The 9,791-nt window shown below is 40.9% G+C and overlaps 1 long non-coding RNA gene across 1 annotated transcript; it reads left to right on the top strand.

Annotated features, from left to right (window-relative positions):
• The first annotated feature begins 6,137 nt into the window (after nucleotides 1-6,137).
• LOC119493513 lies at nucleotides 6,138-8,272 on the top strand. Its single transcript, XR_005207977.1, has 2 exons — nucleotides 6,138-6,188; nucleotides 6,450-8,272. It is a non-coding gene; the product is annotated as an uncharacterized LOC119493513 (long non-coding RNA).
• Nucleotides 8,273-9,791: the final 1,519 nt, after the last annotated feature.

Raw genomic sequence — 9,791 nt, 5'->3', positions numbered from 1 at the left:
CCATCTAGCGTACGTTGTACAATTACAGCCTCATATTAATGCATGCACAAGTCATCAAACATGAATTTTTAAAACTTAAAAGTTTATTTAAAAAAAAAAATCAGCCCTAATATTACGCACCGTTTCAGCTCGTCTTTTTTTGACTTTCTCAAAAGTATAAATCTTTTGATGTTAAAGTTGTATAGGAAATAAAAACTTTTAAAGAACACTAAATAAATGTATATTATATTATAACTAAATAACAATAGTCCCAAAAGTGCCCAAGCAATTTGATTGCATGTGATTTAGATGGAATATTAAGTCAAAAACGGTGTGCGTAAAACATCTCCAAAACATGGTAATACACCATGTTTGGAAAAGAATAACCATTCATAATACATCAAATTCTTATATAATACAAATAAACTAAACTTGTTGCATACAGATGTTTAACCACATAAAAGATATTAGCAGATATATCGGAGCGTAAATATGCAAGTGCCCCCTTTTGGAAACGCATAGGAGGGATGGGTTGTTTTTTAAGTATTCAACAAGAGAGAGCTCTCTCTCCACGTCCATGTCTCGGACACTCCACTGGAACACATATCTCCAGCTCTTTGTAAAAGGTGAAACCAATAAGATTAAATCGGACAAAGATTTTTTTTTCTGTAAGTGTATCATTAAGATTTAACTTCACAGATTGGAGCTCCGCTGCAGGAGAAGAGAAGAGAAGAGGAGAGGAGAGTGAGAGTGAGAGGAGCAGCGAATGGGAGCAGGTTATAGAGGGGCTCTAATAGAAAAGCTGGGAAAACGGCGAGAGAAAAAGGAGAAAGTGGACAGCAGGACATTAAAAGAAGAAGCACCAGCGACGGCGGTTACCAGTGGAGGAGCAGCAGCTTTCCACCTGGATAAAAGCAGCCACCGATAAGGCAAGTACAACATTTATTTCTCACTTCTTCTCCTCCTTTACGCATGAATGCAAGAGGCTAAAATCTCTGTGTCACGCCACATGAGCGTTAACTTCAGACCATATAGTGCCAGAACTTTTTTAACTAGTGCACAATCGCATCTTTTCTCCACGTTATCAACCGATTATGAGACTCGTCCCCCACGTTTTCCCAGCTGTCCTCACTGATTTGTACACCAGATAGTAGTTTAACAGGCTGGTTTGTGGAACCGCTTGGACATGGGAGCGTTTTTTTTTTTCTGTTCACCTCACCTGCAAGGCTATTTGTTGTTTGAACACATAATGAAAAGATCGATAGCAGGCTGTTTTGTCTCAGCGATAGTGTCACCGGATTAAAAGGCTGATCAAGGAGACACGTCGGTGCCCATCTTTTACGCAGTTTTAGCCACAATACTTGCCAGATGCAAATATTATAGTTATGCGTAAAAAAATCGCATGCACCGGTAAGAATGATGTGTGTGTAAGAAAAGACTGCAGAGAGGAAATGTTAAGATGACATACAATGTGATTTATCAAAGCAGCATTATTGATGTAAAGGGGATTGTAATGGAAACTGATATAAAATAAATGATGTGTAGCAAATGTATGCCACTTTATTCCAGGACAAACTAAACAGTCAGTCAGCTTTTGTGAAATAACCTTACATAATAACATTGAACTTAATCCTCTCATGGGTGCATAAAGTTCATGCTAATTAATCATTTCACGTGAAGCCAAGTAACATTTATTTTTCATTTCCCAATATCAAAGTATTTTCTTATTTTGGCAGCAAAATATGCATAATCTGTTAAATTATTGAAAAACATGTAAAAGAATTACATAATCACATCATTATTAAACATGTCTTTTCAGGTAATGGATGCATTTGCGCATTAGCAGCCCGTCTTACTGTAATCTAATGCTTTGCAACAGATAATTAGTGATGTTGGAATATTTAAATTCTATCTGACTTTTTTTCTATTTTAATCCAAATTGAATAATCCACAGATTTTAAATTTATCCTTGTATGATAGTTTTGTCAAAGGACCGTAATGGTTAAACATTTATTATAAGGATAGAGAGCACATAACCGTTTTTTTCCAAATCTGTGATGATCAATAACTGATGCTCTTTTTTGCACAGATACAGTATGGACGTTGTAAAAAAGCGCACACAATGCAGCTTCAGTACAGCTGAAACCAACAAACAGCACAATCAGTTGGGAAAACACTGAGGTCATAAGTGCAAGGCCCCCCAATAAAACCACACATGACTATAAGGACGCGTTTCAGAGCGTTTAAAACGATGCACACGGATGTAGGGATTTAGAAATGGTCGAGGGTCTGTTTATTATTGATTGTGCATAAGCACATGAGGGATACAACCACATCATACAGCCACAAAGACAATGTATGGGTTTAGAGGGCCACATCTATAGCTGATGCTGATCCCTATACGACTTCAAAGTCTGCCTGCAAAATTAAGATGATTAAAAACAACCAAAACGAATAAAGCGATGGACACCTCGAGCATCGTTACACATCTCCATGTTGAGGATCCTGGCTGCTTGAATAATGATTAATAGTCATATCGAGCATGTGTGGGAATAAGATGCATGCAGCTCTAAACCTCCATAATAACTTTTTACACTTGTTGGACTGTGCTTCATGTGTAATGCTTGTCACTAAAGTTATTTCCATTAATAGTGAAGTGACTTAAGATTTAGTGAGTAAACACACAATGCACACCTGTTATTCAGTGTGGATAGTAATTTGTAGAATATTTTATATTGTTTTATACATTATCCGGCCTATGAGCTGTGTTTTACATATGACATTAATGTAGATGTACACACTATCTCACAGCATAGATGTCACATGGACAATAAATTAAGACAATACATAAGTTTAGTTCCTTATATCTTTCAATATGTTTGAGTATAATTTATTTTGCAAATTGATTTCTGGATTATTTTCTTTCTACATAAAAGCAGTGACCCTGCAGTGGCATACTGGTTTATGCATGGACGAATTTCTTTTTTTTTTTTGTATTTTATTACCTAAAATGGTCAAATATAAAATGACATTCATGCCTTTGACCTGTTTGGAACAACAGTTATTTTGATGTTTTTTTTTACAAGTGACAACCCAGATGCTACAGTGAAGTTATAGTGTAACTTTTCTCAACACATTTAAAAGCCTATGCGTATAAAATGGCACTTGTGGGGGTGAAAAGGAGGTGAAAAAAGCAGATTTTCAACGTGCGCACTGCGCTGAACACAAAACAAACACTAACACTGTCATATTTTTGCAAATCCTAATTAAAAAAAAAATTCAAAGTCATTCTTATGTTTGAATTGGAGGTCTTGTTGCTTTGAGTGGTTGTGTGTTGAAAAGGGGGGGGGGGGGGGGGGGGGGGGGGGGGGGGTGTGTGTGTGTGTGTGTGTGTGTGTGTGGAAGGGGGGGGGGGGGGGTCTTTTTGTCCAAATCTGATCCCCAAATTATTCTGGGGGCTCAGATTGGTGTGAAAGGGACGAGAAGGTCACTTGAAATCGCCTTTTATCCGCTGGCTTTTTTTCTATGGATCAGCAACTTTCAATAGACATAATCTAATCGCTCTTAATGGAAAGGCCATTCGTGAGAAATAGTGAGAAATATCGCCGAGCCTATAGGCTAGAGACATTTAAAACCGACGCATTTAACAGGCAACAAGAGTTCACAAAAATAGCTTTGGCTATTAATTCTTACTGGAAATTTGAAAAAGTGTCTCCCCCAAAACAAAAAAGTTTACACATCAGTTTAAAACCGACAGATGCAAACAGACATTTATATTACAATTACCCTGCTAATTTCTATGGTATTTCATCATAATGGTATTTTTTTAAAGTTATCTTTTTTGCCCTAAAAAGATAAAATTGCATTACCCCACAGTGTGAATCCTCCTATGTAGATATTATTGTCTATTTCCTCATTATTTTGAATATGGCCTTGCATCTCCAGAGATTTGAGATCCCTCAGTTTTTTAGACGTGATGAATGAAAATCTCTTTCCAGGGTTTTTTTTTTTGCATCCCAGACTATAATTGAGGACAATAACTGCAATGACTTTCTTCAATTAGGCTTGAGGTTGGAGTTAAGTTAGAGGGACTGTCAGTTTAAGCTATGGGCAATGGCTTTATTGCACACTAACCATCATTTCTTTAGAGCCCATGTGCTAATTACTTTGGATGGTCCCAGAGACGGAGATTATAAATCCATTAGCACCCAAACCCTCGTGGTTCCACAGTGCAAACACTGTAATTTTGTAGTACACCAAAAAACCAAACTTTAAGTACCAGAAGCTAGATGAAGGGAAACAGATTTCCAGCAGCGTGTGTGTGCTCCTTGTGAAGAGAAGCGTATATATCAATCAGCAGCTAAACCGAAACACACACAGTAAACTAAGCAGAACAGAAAATGAACTGACAGGAGAGAAAATGCCTTATTATCAGTGGCCGGTGGTTATAGGTTTAAACACGACCTGTTTATATATTACAACTTCATGCAGCATTGTAGTCATAAATGATCATGGTTTCTATTTTTAATGCAAGTTTGGGAAAATCATTTATTCGTATATTCCCCAAAGTGCATGCGTAATATCCAGGGAGCGACGCAGCCTAAAGGAATAAAGTGAATTAAAGTAAGACGACATAATACCTGTTTGACTGCGTTTTAAAGGAGGTAACAAAAAAAAAAAAAAACGGGGGTTGCGTGAAGGCATCTCACCCTTAAAGTAATTTATTTCAGGGAAACCGGAGGGCAAAGGTGGAATTCTTGAGAAATTCAACAAGGATAAGGGAGCTTTAGGAATTCTGCACGCAGATTACCTTTCATCCCATCCTCACATTATCCGACAACACACAGTAGAAATATAGCTCAGCGACAAAAGAGCGAGATTAGCCTCCGACACAGAAGAGTGCAAAACAATTTTTTAAAGAAGTATTGCGATTATTAGGGGAGAGAGGAGGAGGAGGAGGAGAGAGGAAGAGGAGGAGGAGGAGGGGGTCACCACAGTAGAGGAGTGATTCCCTGTGTGCTTTCAAAAGGGGGATATATATATATATATAAAAAAAGTGTCCTGTCTCTGTGGTGTAGTGGATCCATCTAAAAAGAGTTAACCTATAAATATTTAAGGTGAGTAAATTCCCATCAAACACAATATGAAACTGAGCAAAGATGAGCAAGGATATAACAAATGAGTTCCCTTTTGGTGACAGATTGGTGTTTACACTGCTTTGCCTTGCAATGATTACTGACACTGGGTCAATTTTGGTTTAATTTGTTTGTTTGTTTAACTTTTGGTTTGTAACTACAGTAAATGACACATCAGCACTGCATTATTTTTTTTCTCCTCTCAATTTTTCCCCCACCCCAAAAAACCAACACACAGCAGGGTCTTAATTAGAAATGTAGTGTAGCTGAACCATCAGCATGCTGGAGCTGAGAATGACTGAGCACACTGGTGTGCAGTCTCGTTTACATCAGTACAGAGAAAACAGAAAATAATTCCCCCATAAACTCTCAGAGGCAGTTTGAGTCAAACACATATTTATTTATTTACATTTGGAAACCTTTTATTTTGTGCCATAAATTAATATAATGTATATAGAAGCTATATTCCTATATGTATTCCTATATGGGAAGCTGCAATCAAAGTTTTACTTTAATTTCAACTCTCCTAAACAACTGTGAAATATTATTTATTATAATGCTAAATTATACAGCAATTGTGTGTTTTAATATATGACACATTTCTAATTGAAAACACTATTAAAAAATAATATTTAAACCAAAAGATACCCCCCACCTGTCTCTCACGCCCACACCCGCACACTTGGACTAAACCCTCTTGACATTTTGTGTATTTTCATTTGAAAGGTGGGTGTCTGGTGTTTGCATGTGTGGGCACATGTGTGTAAAAAAGACAGTGAAGTGAAGGTGGCCTGTGTTTAGTGTCCAGACCTGGCAGATTGTGACCTTATCAATGTGAAACTCTTAAGATAAATTATTCATAGCACCTGTTTGATGTCTCCGGCCAAAGAATGACAAAGGTGTAAGATTTAAGATCCGTCTCAGAAGCCATGAATATAAGCCGCTGTGCTGCCTACCTGTGTCTTTTTTAGAGCAGAAAAAGAGGCATTTTAAAGCACAAAAATGAACAATTTGTCTCCTAACAGGGGGTGCAGAAGAGAGCGACCAGAGAACAGCCACAGATGCAGCACAGTAGTAAGTGTATGCAAATCTTTTTTTCATTTTTCAGAAATATTAATTCAACCAACTCATTCAACCATATTCAGTGTACAAGGTGTGGCTTCTGTCTTAATGTCATGTGACTCACAGGTGTCCAGTGATTATATCAGGCCACCCACACTGTCACTGCCTGCTTTATCCTCACTTTAATGTGAAACTTGAAGCAGAGAGTCTGAGTGATTCGGTGGAGCTAACCTTGCCCTTTTGTAACTGAGTTTGTGTTGTGTCTCCTCGCAGGCAGAGAGCGGCGTGGCTGCCAGGCGTTCAGAGACACAGCGGGACGTGTCGGTGTGGTGCAAGGACTGACACTGGGATGAGATGTAATTTATGGCGAGTGATGTTTGATTATAGGACGGTGATGGTGATGCCACTGCTTAGTATGAGCGTTGGTATCACTTGACATGACAGCCCTGCACTGACAGACTTATTGGATGTAATCATATATGTGCGTAAATATAACATAAACTGTGAATTAATAGTCACTCTCAGAATACATTTTAAGAGGCGTCCTTTCTGAATTATATAGCTCAGTTCAGCTTTGTTTTTTTTTCACTAAGTACGTTACTGGAGTGTGTTTATCAAGTCAAATCCAAGCATCCTGGAAATTCTTTCTCAATGATTTGTTTTGGAAAAAGTATGCTTTTTGGGAAACTGGCAGCTGATCTTTTCATAACTAGAGGTCAACATAACACTCAGTATTAATAAAACAAATAAGACTCGGATGGATATTAACGATGATATATACAGATGTACTGCACATGAGCTTGAATTATGTGTGAGCACGCTGAAGGAGAGACACTCTCACAGATGTTTGTGTTTTCTTGTCTGTGTGTGTGTGTGTGTGTGTGTGTGATAGCCGAGTCAGTTTCCCCCTCAGATGTTCCCTTTGACCTTTGACCCTGCAGTCGGGGTCAAGCCCTGACAAATGAGACGGTCGAGTTCTGGCCAGAACTGCAAACATTCCACAACAATCTTCTGTCCTCCTCCTCCCCTCTCCTCATATCCGTCATTCCTCACCCCTTCACTCCTCTCAGTGTATCTCCTCCACGACTTAGAGAGAGGCAGAGAAAGTTCTCATTACACACACACACACACACATGTTTTATTGAATTTGCTGTGGGAACCTTAAAGCACACACACCCTTCGAATTAAGAATTACGGCACGGGTTAAATTTAAAATCCCCCAACATCTGCCTTGTTTACAGAAGGAGAGAAAACACAAAGGGTATGATCATAGTGTGTTAAAGATTTGGATATTACAACCCTGCACTTTGAAAGCACACTGTGTGTGTGTGTGTTTGGAAAGCTTGTCAGTGATGTCAAGGATGAGAAATGTTGCAGTGTGGTTTTTTACACACACTGCTGGCTCCAGCATTTCCGGCAACATTTCTCACTCTGCCTCCCTCACACCATCCGCTCTGCTGCAATATCCCCACATTTTTTCCATCCTTTCACTTCTTCCCCTACCCTCCCTCCCTCCCTCTCTGACCACTCTTGCTCCCTTTACCCTTCCTCTCTGCTGCACCACCCATCCCACTCTCAGCCTCTCCCTCCCTTCGCTCTCCTTCCAGCATATTCACTCACCCCCTCCCTTTTTCCTCCACCCACTATTTTCTCTGATTTTCTAACATGCCGTTCCACAGAATGCTACCACCTGTGTCTTTAGGGGGACACGGGGGGGCTATTGGTATTCCTCTTCGGGAAGCTGGTTAAGGTAAGTGGCACCCTCTATTACAATGACACGGCAAATAATGGTTCTGCCTGTTGTGTTTTTGCATTAACTTTTTTTTTTTCATGGAATGACCCCGGCTTCCTAAGCATCACCACCCTCCATCAGAGCTCTAGCTACAAGTCACTGCTGTAAAAACACACACAGTCACCATTGATGAACGTCAGCAGAGCAACCACAGTGCCACAAAGGAGCCTGGAGACCAACAAAGCCGGCTCATACAGTAACACTGAGTGGATCATGCTCTTGAACTTGCTTTCATAATGATGTAATATTCCTAAAAGGCAATGCAACACAGCAAAGATCTTAATAAAAAACACATCAATCTCGATATGTGTGCGTATGTGTTTTCTTTTCTCTTCCCTCCCGCCTGAATTGTGATACCATTTGATGTCGGCTCTTATGTGATTCATCGGAGGGTACAGCTGCTCCACATGGATCTTGGCCTGGACAGGACTGTTTCCTCACAGGGCAGCTGATCACATGACTCAATCACACGGATAGATCTGAGCTCTAATTGGCCGTGCACTGGCGCATCACCGTGGTGAATCTGGGTGCATGTGTGACGCTCTCTGCTTTGAATAGTAAAATGGTGGGTTGTGTTTTTCCTTCCGAGGCAAGAGGGCAGTGAATGTCTGTGGGTGGGGACTCCCAGACCAAGGGCTATTAATATAATGATCTATGATGTAAAGATTATGTCATCACTAGGACAATGCGCACAGATCTGCAATTGAACTGAGACAATGCAACGCCACATAGTGAAGTTGTGCAGCTAGAAAGGTAAGTAAAGAGTGGAATTTGTGGTTTCAATGTATATGTACATTACTGTAGTGCTCCTCTGTCTTTCTCCCTTCACCTCATGGCTCCCCTTTCTCCCTCCATTTGTTCACACCCAAGTTATGTCCACGCATTAATGACCAGTTGGCTGCCTGTATGTCCAGTGTAAATAAATAATAAAGCTCTCCTATCACTCTCATCACCATCAGCCATCAGCTTGGTGGGGTTAAAGCAGGCAGCAAGCGACAGGCAACAGGGAAAAATATGTGTAGGCGTATGTGTGTAATCGTGGCCATGTCCATGGTGCAGTTCAGCTGATTGTGTTTACGTCCCTTTCCTCCTCCTCCTCCTGCTCTGTATGTCCACAGGCAGCTCAAGGATGTAAAGGAAGGGCTCAGAGCCACTTGATTCCCTGCCACCACCCACCGTTGCCCCAGTGTTACCGGAGCGTGGATGTCTGCCCCTGTCCCCCAGAGCCTCAGTCTCGCTCTCCCCCACCCCTCCTCAACCAACACGCACCCACCAACGCAGCCCCCCGACCCCCCAATCCCTCCACCTCCCTGCCTCGCTCCCTGATTCAGTGTGTAAAAGCGCCCCCTGAATGATGGATTACTGTGTCACCGCAGCCTGCGAAGGATTAATTTGTTTCATTGATTTCTCTTTAGGCAGAATGCCAGCGTCTGCCGCTTCCCACCTTTTCCCCAAGACTCGCAGCTGTAATAGACGGTAATGGCCTAAGACAAATCAACCCGTTTCTTGTAAAAATAGCACCAAATAACCCTCCCCACCCTCCAGCCTGCACTCTACACACGAGCACATCGGGGAGTGGTGGTGGTGTACCAGGGAGTGTTCGATTCCTCCTCATCCTCCATCTCTATAACTCTATCTGGCTATCCTTCCATACCACTGTCCCTCCTTATCCTGTGCTGAGACAGAGGAGACCATCCAGTCACTCTAACAAAGCCATAAGTCTGCCGTACTTACAGCTCCCTCTCAGGCCTCACAATGGATGGGTAATGACAGCGCTGTCTGGAGGGGGCTGTGGGAGTTGGGCCATTCTCTCCAGTAATGGA

This window comes from Sebastes umbrosus, chromosome 8, assembly GCF_015220745.1.
Source record: "Sebastes umbrosus isolate fSebUmb1 chromosome 8, fSebUmb1.pri, whole genome shotgun sequence".
Classification (NCBI taxonomy): Eukaryota; Metazoa; Chordata; class Actinopteri; order Perciformes; family Sebastidae; genus Sebastes; species Sebastes umbrosus.
This window is presented reverse-complemented; position numbering and strand designations above follow the sequence as displayed.